Genomic DNA, 17,083 nt, shown 5'->3' on the forward strand with positions numbered 1-17,083 from the left:
AATTTAAATGAGAGTCCATTACAAACAATCAGATACAGTAAACCCTCAACCTTTTTCTTTGGTTAATTTAATAGAATACAACTGTGTGGCAGTATTATTCAAGGTATTCAGGATCAGCGCAGCAGCTCGTTTTTTTTTCTGTCCCAAGCAAAAAAAATTTTAGTCACCTTCCCTTTTGTTGACTTGCATTTTTTTTTTTTTTTTACTTCAAAGTTAAGGAACAATTAAAATAGATTTGTATTTCAAGAAATAAAAACATAATTTCCTACTAATGTAGTCATTTTTTTATTTTAATAAAATCACATTGACAAAACAATTTGGATACATGCACAACTATACATTCTATAATGAAAAACGTTAATGTCCTCTGGTGTGCCCAGTTTCTCACAAAGTAAAAGAATTTATATGAAATTAATTTTTCTGACTTTTATGCTTGAGTAGGATTTTAATAATTTTGAGAAATCAATTTTTTTGTAATCCCGCATTCAATTGAAATTAGTGACATAGTGGACCCCAAATACTTTTTTAATAATTCAGCTTTGGGAAACTGCACTCACTAGAACCCATTGATATTGGTAATTGTTGGTTTAGGGATTTATTAGGTGCATCGGCAACTATGGCCATAGTGCACCAAGTAATGTTAAAAGAATGCATAATGCTATAACAGAGTTTGGAATGAAAAATATATATATATATTTCTTGCTATAAATTCTAATAATTTTAGAGACAGAAAGTTTTAGAGATTAACTCAGATAAAGCTATTAATTCACCATACAATTCTATTCCGTCAATGTCAGCATCATTATCATCACTGAGCCCTTAAGTAGAGTCCCAGTAGATATTAAGTTCTGACAGTGCCTTATGAGATCTTTGGAAAACTGATTTTAATATTTCCAGTATTGTATAAAAATTCAAAAGTTTCACAATGACCTTTCATCCAATAAAACCTTTCTTCAGTGGAAGTTATAGCTACATCCAATATACAATAGAAACACCAAACTTTAAATCTTTCTTTTGGATTGCAAATAGGATGATTATGAGTCTCATAAGAGAAATGTCTTTTTTTTTTGGAGGATGGATGAATTGTTCAGATACAAATGTCAGTTCAAAATCAAGATCCTCTGCTATCGTTGTTGCTTCTTTAACAGTTTCTTCAAATACCTTTTCTGAATGGTATTTTTTTAAATATTCCAACGTTTTATTCAAAATCGTTCTTGCCTCGGATATGTCTATGGTTATGTTCTCCATAACTCTTCTAGCCAAATTAATTTCATTTAGAATATTATGCCAAATAACTGTGCAACATGAAAATTTAAACTGCTTCATTTTCTAGCCAATGTTCCAGCTTCATGTCGAAATGAAGGATCATATGACAAGTCCTGGCTTACTTCAAATAGTGCATTGTAAATCTCTCCTGATAAATATCGGAATGGTCTAATAGCATTTATCCTATTTTCCCATCTAGTTTGACTTAGAGGTTTTAAATGTGAGCTTTTGTTCAAGATGCTTCTTGAACAAAATATGAAATGGCATCTTTAGATGATTTGGAGCCATCCTGACAACCAGATTGAGCAGATGTGCATGGCAAGGAACAAAAAAAAGCTCAAAAATGTTGATCATTCAGTATTCTTTATGTGCACCTGCTCTCCTTGTATGTTTGAGCCATTATCGTATCCATATCCACATAAATTTTCTAAAGGTACTCTATACTTTGTAGAATTATATCTGTGAGAGCTTTCCCAGTAGTTTTCCTAACTTGCATAAATTACAGAAAATGTTCACAAATTTTCACATCTGCATTTTCATAAATTGTGATACTATTGACATTTGCTCGATTTTGGTCAGATCCTGAGTACAATCAAGCAGAATTGAGTAATATTTGGCATGTTTCAAATTCAATAAAAATTTCATTATGCACTCTATTGGAAATTAATTCTATTATCTCATTTTGGGTATTTTTACCCAAATAATGGATGTAAAGTTCTTCATCTTTCACTCTTCATTGTTAAATGAAGAGTGAAATTAATTAATGTATTCATTGTAAGAATGATTAGTTGCAAATCCTCAGATTCATGGGGATTTTTCCTTGTATTTTTCTTAAAAATTTACACATCTGATATGTATCAAACATATACGAACAAAGAGATCATCAGGAAATGTCTTTGTAAATACATCTGAAGTGTGCTATTTTATTCGGTAGAAATCTGTTTTGCTGCATCTTTGACCACCCTAGGGAAAACTGATGTCTGTATTTCTGGACTTTGAAGTGAGTGAAATGGGGTGGTCAACACTAGTCTCTGTACCAACTTCTGATATGAGGTTATCAACCATAAAACTCATGCTAAAAACTCAACAGAACTGAAAAACAGCTGTATAGTACTCTTAACCCCCCTCCCCAGACTTCGAACGACATTTCCAAAATGTCTTGGATTTAGCTTCACAAATTCAGACTCACTGGTGAGGGGTTCCTCCCTCGAATCCCTGCTGTGCATGATGAACACTTTTGGCATCTCGTATGAGTTGAATCTACTCCCGGTGGTGAAAAAAAGCTGAAGGTTCTCCAAAGGATTGAATCTTAATTCACAATTTTTGTAGGGCATTTTATTTTATTGCAGTTAGATTCATAAAGAAGTTTTTAGGCTGAAGAAGAATTTTTATAGTTCGTTTGTTCAAGCTGAGGAGGAGAATGTCCAAAATTACCTGATGCTTTGTTATGACCCTTAAACAGTGATAATCAGAATGAGATTCAAATTTAGTAGTTGCAGTACCTAAATAGGTAGCATTGCAGCCTGATTAATGTGGGATTTCATAAACTAAATTGTTAGGAATCATTATGTCCCTAATTGAGAAACATTAATCTAATATTGATGTTATGAGTGACTTGTTTTGGACTTCACTCAAGCAATCTTTGCCAGAAGCTGACTAACTCAGTCATAGTGAAAAGAAAGTCCAAAAATGTCTCTGCTTTCTCCAATCCAGATTGACTCAATCCCAGGTCAAAAAAAGTTTTTAGAAATACAGGCACTGAAAGTGGTAAGTTTTAATAAAACTGGTAAAATTTCAAAACGTTTGATTTTTTTCCATTTTATGTAAAGTTTTCTGTAAAAAAATAAATATTAAATAGTTTTCTATAAGTTATTCAGTGTCATTTTATATTCCTATTGTACAAAAACATTTTTAACAAAACTTGCAAGTATGAGATGAAAAAAAGCTATGATGGTCTGTGAGATTGCACTGTTACTACTAATGTAAGGAAAACTGCACCATACTAGTTAAGGATTAATATTCTAAAATGCGATATACAAAACAGAAGTTTATTATTTAAATTTTAAGTGTACAGGAGTGTAAAGTATTTTTGATATCTCAACAAAGTCAAATAAAAAATACTTCTTAAAATAAAATTACAAATATGTGGATGAGATACACACACTGGCCAAACAATTATTGAACCTTTATTCATTATTGAACTGGGGCCATTAGTGTTTCAGTGCATTTTGGTCTAATTGTAACCATTTTCCCAGCTGCGACAAATTTGAAGGAATAGAACTTCATTGCCGAATAGCTCTTTCAAGCATATCTGACACATTCTCAATAGGATTGAGATCAAATGAATATGGGGACCAAATAATATGGTGAAAATCCGTGTCGTGTTCTTCAAACCATTTTTGTACAATTCTGGCATGAAGTGCTGTTGCATTGTCATCCATATTGTGGCCATCACCTTTCAGATTAGTGTAACATTGCAGGGTGCAGTAGGTCTGATACAAAAGTACAGCAGATCTGATACTCCCTAGGTGACATTTGACCTTCCACTCGTATCAATAGACCCAGTCCATGACAACAAAACATTCCCCATACCATGATATCACCTCCAGATGCTTGGGTCTTAATAAGCCAAGCAGGGTCAACTGCTTTGTGATGCTCTCATCACACTTTCTGCCTACTATCAGTGCAAAACAAAGTGTATCGTGATTTGTCTAACTATGACTCTTCCATTGTTCCACTATACAATCACGACATTCTCGGCACCATTACAAGTTGATTTTTCCATTTTTTTCTCTGAAACAAGTGGCTTCCAAATAGAATGTCACTGCTAATACCCACCTTCAATTCCCTGTGCAAAGTGTGGTCGAAATATGGATTGAGTCTTTATTCCCAGTGCAAGGTGTGGTTGAAATATGGGTTGAATCTTCATTAGCATTAGTAGAGGCATATGATGCAAGAAAGCAAGCTTATGCAGCACAGCCAAAAAAAAAAAAAAACCACCACTCCCATTTCACCCCTCCGTTTGTTCGAAATACCTGTCCGGCTGAGCCTTAAATTTATTTAGGCTATCAAATTCCACAACAAGGGATGGAAGTCTGTTCCACCAACCAACTACCCGCTGGCTAAAGGCAAATTTCCGCACATCTATCCTATGTCTGTCTTTCCTCAATTTGAATTTATGCCCTCTCAGGAGATTATTCTGTGCAAAAGGAAGAATCCCATCACCATTGAGCATGCTCAAACCATTCAAGGCTTTATACATCTCATTCATATCACCTCGCAGGTGCCTAGTCTCCAGACACCGTAATTTGCGAAACTTAAGTCTTTCTTCATAAGAGCAACCCTTTGTTCCATTCACTAATCTTGTTGCCCTTCCCTGTACTCGTTCCAGCAGCTCTACATCCTTCTTGAAATGAGGCCTCCAGACCTGTATACAGTACTCAAGGTGTGGCCTGACCATTGCCTTATACAAGGGAATAATCACCTCCTTATCCCTGCTAGAAAAATTCCTGTATATCATTGACTGAGCTACTCTATATTATTATTATTATTATTATTATTAGCCATATGGTGCAAGGAAGCCTGAGGCTCATGCTGCACCAGCCAAAAAAAATTCCCGAGTTACCCTGTGAGAGAGAAAGAGAGAGTCAGAAATAGAAGGGAATCACCAAGAAAGAGAAGAATGATGATGTCCAGCTCAGGGCCCTGGGTGTGCCAAGCCCATACTCACCAGATGTGAGCCCCTGGGGCTATACTCTTGTAGCCCATCTGCACTGCTCAGAAAACTTCGTATCTGCCTCCACAATTACCCCCAGGTCCTTTTCATTCTCTACCACTGTCAGTGTAGTACCACAGAGTTAATACATTACTCTGGGGTTACTGTTTCCCATATGTAGTACTTTACATTTGTCAATGTTAAACTTCATTTGCCACCTCTCAGCCCATCTGCTCAACCTTTTCAGATCCTGTTGCAGCAGCATACTGTCAGTAGTGTCCTTAACAACCCTGCCAACCTTTGTATCATCTGCAAACTTAGACATTAAGCTAGATATACCATCATCAATATCATTTATAAATACAGAAAACAACAATGGACCCAACACTGAACCCTGAGGGACTCCACTAATAACATTAGTCCATGATGAGCAGTGTCCATTGATTACCACTCTCTGTCTTCTCCCCCTCAACCATCCCTTTATCCATAGCAGCAATTTGCCTCTAATGCCACACTGCTTCAATTTGTGCAGCAGTCTTCCATGTGCCACAGTATCAAAAGCCTTTCTAAGATCCAAATATATAATATCAAAGTTATTCCCTGCATCCAGTTCTTTTGTGACTGCATCATAGTATCCAATCAAATTGGTCAGGCAAGACTTTCCCTTAACAAAACCATGCTGTGTCTGAGCTATAACTGAAGTCTTGTCTAGATGATCCTACAGTGCTTCTTTAACCAATGCCTCCATTAATTTTCCTGGAACAGAAGTTAAACTCACAGGTCTAAAATTACTTGTGTCAGCCTTTGATCCTCCTTTGTGAATTGGGGTCATATTTGCACATCTCCAGTCTATGGGTACTTCCCCTGAGTCCAAAGAAGTTCTTGTAATTATGGCTAAGGGTTTGCTTACTTCCTTTGCTGCCTCCTTTAATATAACTGGATAGATCCCATCCACTCTGGGTGCCTTTTTTATGTTTATCCTCAACAATTTCTCCTCCACTTTCCTCTCAGTTATTACAAAATCATCTAGCTCACTGCCAGAGTTTACTTCACCTCTGGCATTCCCCTTCCTGAATAACTCCTCATGTGTGAATGTAGATGCAAAATACTCATTTAGTATGTTAGCCACCTGAGCAGGATCATCAACAGTTGAACCATCAATATCTAGTGGACCAATCTGATTCATCCTTTTCCTTCTAGAGTTTACATAGGTAAAGAACTCTTTGTTGTTTTTCTTTGCATCCCTTGCCAAGGATTTCTCATAATCTGCCTTTGCTTGCCTAATCTCCTTTGTGACTTGGTTGCGGACCAGCTTATATCTGTCATAGGCTTCCATGTCACCCATTAATTTATATGTATTTATAATCAAGAAGGTAACACATCATTACCCCCATGTCACCGTTTTTTCATCTACTTGCATTTATTCACATTTCTTCTGTGAGTAGCTGTTTTAATACAAAGGTTCGTATTTTTTTGGCAGTGTGTATATTTTGAATACCTTTAAAGGAAATCAGATCCCCCCCCCCCCCCAAATTATTACATACTTTTGGAATCTTTGGCAAGCTCCACATCTGATACTTAAATCCAACACTTGGAAGCGTTATTTGTGGAAGGATATGAATCTATTAGAGCAGGTGCAGAGATGAGCAATTAGATTAATAAGGAAAACAAAAGGGTGCTCTTACCATAAAAGGCATCGGTTCTGCAAATTGCAGCATCTGGAGACTAGATAGACATCTGAGATGAGGTCTGATTGAGATGTTTAAGGCTCTGAATGGATTGGGTAAACTCAGTGCCAATGGCATCCTTCCTCTTGCTCAGACTATGCATATGTGGGGACTTAAATTCAAATTGAGGAAGGATGGTACAAGATATGTGTGAAAATTTGTCTTAAGCCAGTGGGTAGTTGATTGTTGGAACAAACTTCTATTTGGTGTTGTAGAAGTAGATAGTTTGAACAAATTTAGGGAAGAACTAGACACACTGTTAGAGGAAATGGACAGGCAACATGTTTATTTTTGGCTGATGATATTAGCATTAGCATTAGTAGAGGCATATGATGCAAGAAAGCAAGCTTATTCAGCATCAACCAAAAAAAAAAAAAAAAACCACACCACTCCCATTTCACCCCTCCGTTCGTTTGAAATACCTGTCCAGTTGAGCTTTAAATTTGTTTAGGCTATCAACTTCAACAACAAATGATGGAAGTCGGTTCCACCAACCAACCACCCGCTGGCCAAAGGCAAATTTCTGCACATCTATCCGACATCCGTCCTTCCTCAATTTGAGTTTATGCCCTCTGAGGTGATTATTCTGAGCAAGATGAAGAATCCCATTGGCATTGAGCATGCTCAAACCATTCAAAGCCTTATACACCTCTATCAGATCACCTCGCCGGTGCCTAGTCCCCAGACTCTGTAATTTGCAAAACTTAAGCCTTTCTTCATAAGAGCAACCCTTTGTTCCATTCACTAATCTTGTTGCCCTTCTCTGTACCCGTTCCAGCAGCTCTACATCCTTCTTGAAATGAGGCCTCCAGACCTGTATACAGTACTCAAGATGTGGCCTAACCATTGCCTTATACAAGGGAATAATCACCTCCTTATCCCTACTAGAAAAATTCCTGTATATCATTGACAAGACACCATGAGCTACTCTTGCAGCTCATCTGCACTGCTCAGAGAACTTCATATCTGCTGCACAATTACCTCCAGGTCCTTCTCATTCTCCACCACTGTCAGTGTAGTACCGCAGAGTTGATACGTTGCTCTGGGGTTACTGTTTCCCATATGTAGTACTTTGCATTTGTCAATGTTAAACTTCATTTGCCACCTCTCAGCCCATCTGTTCAACCTTTCCAGATCCTGTTGCAGCAGCATAGCGTCAGTAGTGTCCTTAACAACCCTGCCAACCTTTGTATCATCTGCAAACTTGGACATTAAACTTGATATCCCATCATCAATATCATTCATAAACACCGAAAACAACAACGGATCCAACACTGAACCCTGAGGAACTCCACTAATAACATTAGTCCACGTTGAGCAGTGTCCATTGATTACCACTCTCTGTCTTCTGCCACTCAACCATCCCCTTATCCATAGCAGCAATTTGCCTCCAATGCCACACTGCTCCAATTTGTGCAGCAGTCTTCCATGTGCAACAGTATCAAAAGCCTTTCTAAGATCCAAATATATAATATCAAAGTTATTCCCTGCATCCAGTTCTTTTGTGACTGCATCATAGTATCCAATCAAATTGGTCAGGCAAGACCTGCCCTTAACAAAACCATGCTGCGTCTGAGCTATAACTGAATTCTTGTCTAGATGATCCTGCAGTGCTTCTTTAACCAGTGCCTCCATTAATTTACCTGGAACAGAAGTTAAACTAACAGGTCTATAATTACTTGAGTCAGCCTTTGATCCTCCTTTGTGAATTGGGGTTACATTTGCACATCTCCAGTCTATGGGTACCTCCCCTGAGTCCAAAGAAGCTCTCATAATTATGGCTAGGGGTTTGCTTACTTCCTTTGCTGCCTCCTTTAATATAACTGGATAGATCCCATCCACCCCAGGTGCCTTTTTTATGTTTATCCTCAACAATCTCTCCTCCACTTTCCTCTCAGTTATTACAAAATCATCCAGCTCACTGCCAATGTTTACTTTACCTACATCATTCTCCTTCCTGAATAACTTCTCATGAATGAATGTAGATGCAAAATACTCGTTTAGATTGTTAGCCACCTGAGCAGGATCCTCAACTGTTGAACCATCAATATCCAGTGGACCAATCTGATTCATCCCTTTCCTTCTTGAGTTTAAATATGTAAAGAACTCTTTTCTGTTTTTCTTTGCATCCTTTGCCAAGCATTTTTCGTAGTCTGCCTTTGCCTGCCTAATCTCCTTTGTGACTTGGTTACAGACCAACTTATATCTATCATAGGCTTCCATGTCACCCATTAATTTGTATGTATCCCATGCATTTTTCTTCTCTGCCACATGTCTCATTAGTTCATCTGACAACCATTTAGGCCTAAACCTTGAATAATATTTCTTAGTTGGTATGTAAAGCCTGGTAGCCTCCAAGATTAGTTCCTTGAATGCTTCCCATTTTGAATTTGCTGTTGGTAACATCATCAGTTGATCCCACTGTATAGAATTTAAATACTGTCTCAGACCATCATAGTCGCCTTTACGAAAACAAAAACCCTTCCCTTTACCTCTGATGGTAGTTACTTCCGTGAGTAAATCCCACTTCAACACACTGTGATCACTGCCACCTAGTGGTTCATTTATCTGCAGATTCTTAATGCATGAAGAATCACTACTGATAATCAGATCAAGAGTATTGCTCCCTCTTGTTGCCTCACGAACATGCTGATGTAGAAAACAATCATCCAATAAATCCACAAAAGCCTTGCTAGTGTGCGAGTGACCAACCCACAAATTCCAGTCAATATCTGGGAAATTAAAATCCCCCATTATAAGACTCTCTGATTTACTGGCCCACTCTATTTCCGTGTACAATATCTTATTATACTCATCAGAGTCATTAGGCCTATAGCACACTCCTACTCTCAATTTTGATTTCCCTATGCTTATGTCACACCAAACTGACTCGACACTGCCCTGTCCATCGATGTTGACTGGCTTCACTTCCTTGGACTTTATGTGTTTCTTAACTAATACCATAACCCCTCCTCCCCTCCTGTCCTGTCTATCCTTTCTATACACATTGTATTCCCCAAATTCCAGTTCCGCATTACTTATATCTGTGTGACACCACGTCTCTGATATCCCAACAATATCTGCCTTTGATGTTTTGAGCAATACCTCAAATTCATCAAATTTATTTACCAAACTCCTAGCATTGGTGTACACGCAGGTATACATGCACCTGTTCTTTTTCTTAGCTACCCTAACACAACCCATGTGTTTACTTGTACCGCAATGACTCCCAGCAATCTCTGAAATAACCTGCATCTTATTTTCCAGGCTTCGGCTCATTCCAATAGAAGCAGTGCAAGAATCACTTTCACCTCTGCCAGTGGCTACTGTTAATCTATTAGTCCTTGTATCCCCCCCAACCAGCAGTTTTCAGACCCACCTAACACTGCCTCGACAGCATCAGCAAAAATTCTTGCACCCTTTCTATTTAAGTGTATCCCATCCCTGTAGAAGCAATCTCTCCTGTTAACAAGTACAGTCCAGGCTGAAAAAAATTCTACCCCTTGAGCCTTGCACAATCCCTCCAGGGCCGAATTGATCGACAAGGCTCTCATCATATACTCCCTCGTATCGTGTCTGGGCAGAATTGCAGACACTTTCAAATTCAACCCTAATTCACAGCTTGTTTTCAACAGTGACCTGTACTTGCTAAGTAATTCCGCCGGTCTCCTACTCTTAATATCATTAGTGCCAATGTGTACAACTATATCACCTTTTGTGCCCTTAAAAGATGATATCCGCTCTACAACGTCATCAATCTTTGCCCCTGGCAGACATACCCTGGTCCTATTCCACCTATCCTTTTTACAAAGCATGTTCCCCGTTTCCCTGACAATAGAGTCACCAACAACTACTAGTTCCTGTGGGACCAGCGCATTCTGCCTAGGGGGCTGCCTCTGTGTTGCCTACAACACAGAGGCAGCCCCTTATATTATAAGCTTGGTTCCTTGCATCATTTGCCACTACTAATACTGATACCTTTCTTTGTATGTGAAACTGCAAATTCTGCCACTTTCTGCATGAAAACAGCAGAGTAATACTACTATAATGACAGTTCTAACTTAAATAAGTATGAACTAACACTGATGGAAGGTGAAAACTCAATTTTTTGTACAGAATTTAAAATGCCTAAAAATAAAACAGCATCTGAAATCTGCAAAGAAACTATTTTATTACACTTCAGTACATAAATATATAACCAAATTTCTCACAAGACATCATCTAGTATTTTAATTATTACAAAATCATAAGGGAACACTTATGAAAATATACACAGCTATCTCCATTTACTTAATGAAATTAATATCTTAATATTTAAAAATGTACAAAATTTTCGCTTCCATTCACATAATCCACATCTTAAAACAGAAGGCAAAATACATTTATTCCAACAATGATTAATGGAGGCCTGAGTTTAGAGATACCTATAAATTTCTACCTCCATTTCTTGTCATTTACATCAATATGATAAGTGATATGCATTCAAATCAATTATCAATATTATTCATATTTCATTAAAAGCATAACTACACAAAAGTTTCTTACCAAATGTCATTTAACTAATTCACACTTTGCTTTTTTTTTTGCCAGTAGTTGGACCTATATTACACACTTCAATCAATAACAAAGAAGACTATGAGGAATTTGTTGAAGAAAGTTGCTTTGAAAAATTGCATTTATAGATCAAAACATGAAATATTTTTCCATAAAATGAATACTGAGTTTTTAGCCACCTTCATGATCCATTTAGGCAGATGAATTAAGTGTTGTGGTTGTCTGTGATCTCAGAAATGGAAGTAAATTAAGTTTAAATGCTACACACCTACCATTTCATAAAACGAATCGACTATTAAAGTAAGTACATTGTGTTATATTCTTAATTAACCCCAGGGGCTCACATCTAGTGAGTATGGGCTTGGCAAACCCAGGGTCCTGAGCTGGATATCATTATTCTTCTCTTTCTTGGTGATTCCCTTCTACTTCTCTCTCTCTGTCGGGGTGACTTAGAATTTTTTTATTTTTTTTTTGGCTGGTGTAGCATAAGTCTCAGGTTTCCTTGCACTATATTGGTTAATAATAACAATAATAAGTGGTATACCCCACTCAACCTAAGTGAGGAGTCCTTCCCCAACCAGGAGGTATAAATGAAGCTAGAAAGATGGGCAGAGAAGACACTCCATGGCAGACACTACAATGATCTCCATCAAGATCACATAGATAAAATTGCTTCCAATGCATGGCTCATGAGTGGAATGCTCTTCCCTGAGACTGAAGGATTCATGCTCACCATCCAAGACCAAGTAATCAACACCAGGAACTATAGAAAATACATCGCCAAGGAGCCCGGAGTGTTCGATGATACATGTCGACGATGCCACCTGGCCTCAGAAACAATCCAACACATTGCCATGGGATGCAAGGTGATCACCCAGACTGAGTACACTCATAGACACAACCAGGTAGCCAGGATAATACATCAGAAGCTAGCAAGGAAATACCAGTTGATCGAAAAAAAAGTGTACCGTACTACAAGTACGAACTCCAGGCAGCACTAGAGACCCCAACCCACAAGCTGTACTGGGACCGCGCCATAATAACAGATAGGACATTCCCGCACAACAGACTGGACATAACCCTTGTGGACAAGAAGGAAAAGGCTACCTATCTGATTGACATAGCAGTACCCAACACTGGCAACCTGCAGAAAACCCATGGGGAAAAATCAGGAAGTACACGAACCTAAGACAGGAGATCAAAGAGATGTGGCATATGCAACAAGTAATGACCATCCCGATCATCATGTCAAACACAGGTATAGTGCCAAAGACCCTACATAACAGCCTAGCAGCAATAGGTTTCCCAGCGAACACCTACAAGGAACTGTAGAAAGTTGCAATTCTGAACACCTGTAGGATAGTCAGAGAGTTCCTTGACCAACAGTAACACCAGACATAACAACAACCACCCTGTGTACTTGGTAGCAATACCTGTCACAAGGTGGAACCCCCAATTAGAGAAATAATATAAGAGCAATAATAATAATTACTAAAGTATCAGGTGCATTATAGCTTACAGTATGCTGCTGCTGCTGTGCCAATAAACTCCAAATAAAACTCAAACTAAAGTAACAGTAAAGCTTCAAGAACAATATTAGTTTTATTCTATCTACAATTTTATAGTAACTATCTATATGGTCAAATTATTAGTAAACTAATGTAAATTACCTTCAAATAATCAGCATTTTTAACCTTAGAAAAAATGAAAATTATCATATAAATTAATAACTACTAAAAGTAAACGTATTTAATTATGCATAATTAGCTTTAATTCAAACTCATATATTTTTTTTTTTCATTAAAGAAATATAAATTTAAAGCATTAATTTATTTCAAAAATGGACTTTTTTTAATGACAGCAGCCTATAATCAAAAACACTGCCTCCTAGTAACAGAAAATAAATATACAGAACTTCACATATTTCCAACTTTCACATTTTGGCATGGAAAGATTTCCATCTTTCTGTACCAAAATGTGACTATTAAAAACAAAATTAGAAAATAAATTTTATCTGCAACTATCACATGGCTGTCCTTGTATGCAGACACAGATCTACACTAGTGCAGATTTTGATTAAACCAAATACAAAGCTTGGCAATATAAATATCACAGTTCTCTAAATATCTCAGAAAAAGTAAAGGCATTTGAATAAATTCATAACTATTGAACTTAAGGAATTAATGTTACATTTCATTATGCACGAGCAACTTGAAGAATTTTTTTAAATGAAATAAGTATATAACGAAAACAGCATTACCTCTTATTGAAAAGAAACTTGCATTGCAGACTTTATGAATAAAAAAACACTGACAGTTATATGTGCAAAGACAACATGGTATAGTCAATTATGACTAGCAAAAAAAAAAAAATTCATTTTATTTATTCGTAGAATTTTAAGATTGTTCATTCTCTTCATTCCATTCTCTTCATTTTGATTCTTCAGTTAACAGATCTTCCAATGTTTTAAAAAAATGATTATCAATGCAAGCTGTTGAAATTCTGCATAAAGAAGGCAAATCTAAAATAGTTTCATGTCATATACCACAATTACAAAATGAACTGATTAGACTCCATAAACTACATACTGAGTCAGTACATGATCACAAGTCAAACCCACAAATAATAATTTTATCACTACACATTTGCTGGAACATACAATTATGAAATCATAGTTCAGTCAGCCTTAGTTAAGCTCCCAAAGGAGGGGTACTTTTGTAAAGAAAGAGAATATACAGTATCTGTGGATTAGTAATTATATATGTGAGATCTATGCCTTATGAAAGAAAGGATTACCCCCACCCTTCTCATCTGAATATATTCTTTCATCTTGGTTTCCTAAAACCAAAAACAGTGCATAATAAAAACTACCATTTTGATTGGTGTTCTCCCACTTGGCAGGGGAACTCAAAAAAGTACAGTTGTTATTTGTCTGAACTGTACTAAGTTTATCAGAGGAGCCTCAAACATTCTCAACTCTAGGGACTACTAACAGGTAAAGATGGTTCTGCTTGCCAAAGCCATTCTTTTTATCTTAATCCCTGTCTTGCCATTTCAAATATAACGACACAATATGTGAATTTGCTTCATAAGATTGCACAGAATAGATATAAATAGTAATTTATCACTAGATTGCACTGGTCAGAAAAAGTAATGAAAAATATTATATGTCTTATATTCAGTTACACCTTCACTTTATGTTAAAGCTGCAAATCTGGCTCTTGTCTTAATTGTTTATTTTTAATTTCTGAAAGTGTAGCCATATTTAATTAATATTGGAATTAAAAATGGTGCCAATTAAAAATTTTAATAACACAGAAATAATTTGATCTACTTTAAAAAAGTGCACACCTCTAGGATTCACTTAGCATGCATGCAAAGTTTTAAATTTTAAATTTTATAATATTCAGGCTATGTTGGTCATATTCATTTCATTTATTATTATAGATTTTAAGATCACTGAACAAGTTTTAATGATATAAATGAAACTTGGGAACCAGAGTTAAGAGAGGGAAAAAAAAGGAAATAATCAAGACAAATTCAAATCAAATAAGAAAAAAGATGAGGGATGTAAAAGGGGCAATTCAATACATCATTACACTTTGACTTTTTTTGTGCTCTAATAACAAACATTTTAATTTTATTTTAAATGTACACAAATGTGCTCAGTACTCCCTCAATATCATTCACCAAAATAGCATTGTGGTAGTTGATAAACAGCTATTCTAGCTATTCTAAGTGAATACGTGAGAATGAATTACAGTCGAGGGCTAATTGAAATATGACTTCAACGACAGTGGTAGAAAATGAACCTTTCCAACATATAATAAAAAAATAGTGTAACGATGTGAAGTTTTGGAGATCTTCAAGTACTGTGTTAATAGACTAGTAAAGGATAGCGAATGCTTAGAAAGCAGTACTCACCTTGAATTCACCTGCGATGGCTTACTTAGGCAGCATGGTTAATATTTAGATTGAATTGTTAAGTTGAATAAAATTAAAAGGGGAGAAAATAGGTAAATGTTGACTGAGTTAAAATAGTTGCAAGGAAACAGAAGCATACACATCCAATCCTTGGTTGTCATTGAAGTAAAGAAGCAAAAGAATAATTGAAAACTAAATAGGTGAATACGGTGAAGCCAATAGTCGTTACGAGGACTTTCGTTGGTTAAAACAAAACGTCTTCAGTTGGCAATGTGTGGAGAGTGAATGCGCATAGTATTTAAGAAATAAATTATACTCCTCGTGATGCCTTTTTTGACATGTGGAAACTTTAATCGCGAGAGGTTCCAAATTGGGGAAAGATTGAAGGGGAGTTTGGAATTTAGAATTTTAAGGTTTGAGTGGTGCCGGTACCATTCAATAGCTAGGGCTTCATATTGAAGTATTCTGTAGCTGGATTTTAGTTTAATGATGGAAATGGCAGAGTCAATGAGGGGAGGTGTGGTTGTGGGTCTGGGCATGAATTGTAAGTTCTGTAACAGATTGGTTAGACATGAGACTATGGAAATGATAGTATGCACAGGTGTTGGATGTTTTGGATGAGCCAATGGTGGTGGTGGTACTTCCGATGTAACATGTATTATAGTTTGGTTGACAATTAATGAGGTATATTATATTATTGAGGTCGTTTGTAGGATATTTGTGTGTGTCTTTATAGGAGCTGAAGAAGGATCCTAATTTGTTGTAGGTAGATCCTTCTTCAGCTCCTATAAAGACAACAAATTAGGATCCTTCTTCAGCTCCTATAAAGACACACACAAATATCCTACAAACGACCTCAATAATATAATATACCTCATTAATTGTCAACCAAACTATAATACATGTTACATCGGAAGTACCACCACCACCATTGGCTCATCAAAAACATCCAACACCCATGCATACTATCATTTCCATAGTCTCATGTCTAACCAATCTGTTACAGAACTTACAATTCATGCCCAGACCCACAACCCCCCCTCCTTGACTCTGCCATTTCCATCATTAAACTAAAATCCAGCTACAGAATACTTCAATATGAAGCCCTAGCTATTGAATGGTACCGGCACCACTCAAACCTTAAAATTCTAAATTCCAAACTCCCCTTCAATCTTTCCCCAATTTGGAACCTCTCGCGATTAAAGTTCCCACATGTCAAAAAAAGGCATCACAAGAGTATAATTTATTTCTTAAATACCATGCGCGTTCACTCTCCACACATTGCCAACTGAAGACGTTTTGTTTTAACCAACGAAGGTCCTCATAATGACTATTGGCTTCACCGTATTCACCTATTTAGTTTTCAATTATTCTTTTGCTTCTTTACTTCAATGACAACCAAGGATTGGATGTGTACGCTTCTGTTTCCTCGCAACTATTTTAACTCAGTCAACACTTACCTATTTTCTCCCCTTTTAATTTTATTCAACTTAACAATTCAACCTAAATATTAACCACACTGCCTAAGTAAGCCATCGCAGATTAATTCAAGGTGAGTACTGCTTTCTAAGCATTCGCTATCCTTTACTAAAATAGTGTAACATAAATAAAAAATGAGTTGAGCACTAATGGTAGTATAACATAAGCAGCACTTATGAATGAAAGTTAGTATGTTTTTCAGGATTCAGAAAACACTAAAGTTCAATTTAAAGCTTCTACAAACAAGAAATAAGATTTTAGTTATTGTAAGAAAATATTTGCTATACTTTTGATTCATTTATAACATTGCTGTTAACTAATATCACAAATATTCCAAAGAAATTAATTTAAAGCTTGCTTGCACTTACTTTCACAAGTTGGCAAAGTGACATTTGTGACATCCTCTTTTGTTTATAAC

The sequence above is a fragment of the Mastigoproctus giganteus genome, chromosome 13 (assembly GCF_048544385.1).
Source record: "Mastigoproctus giganteus isolate SK-2022 chromosome 13, ASM4854438v1, whole genome shotgun sequence".
Lineage (NCBI taxonomy): Eukaryota > Metazoa > Arthropoda > Arachnida > Uropygi > Thelyphonidae > Mastigoproctus > Mastigoproctus giganteus.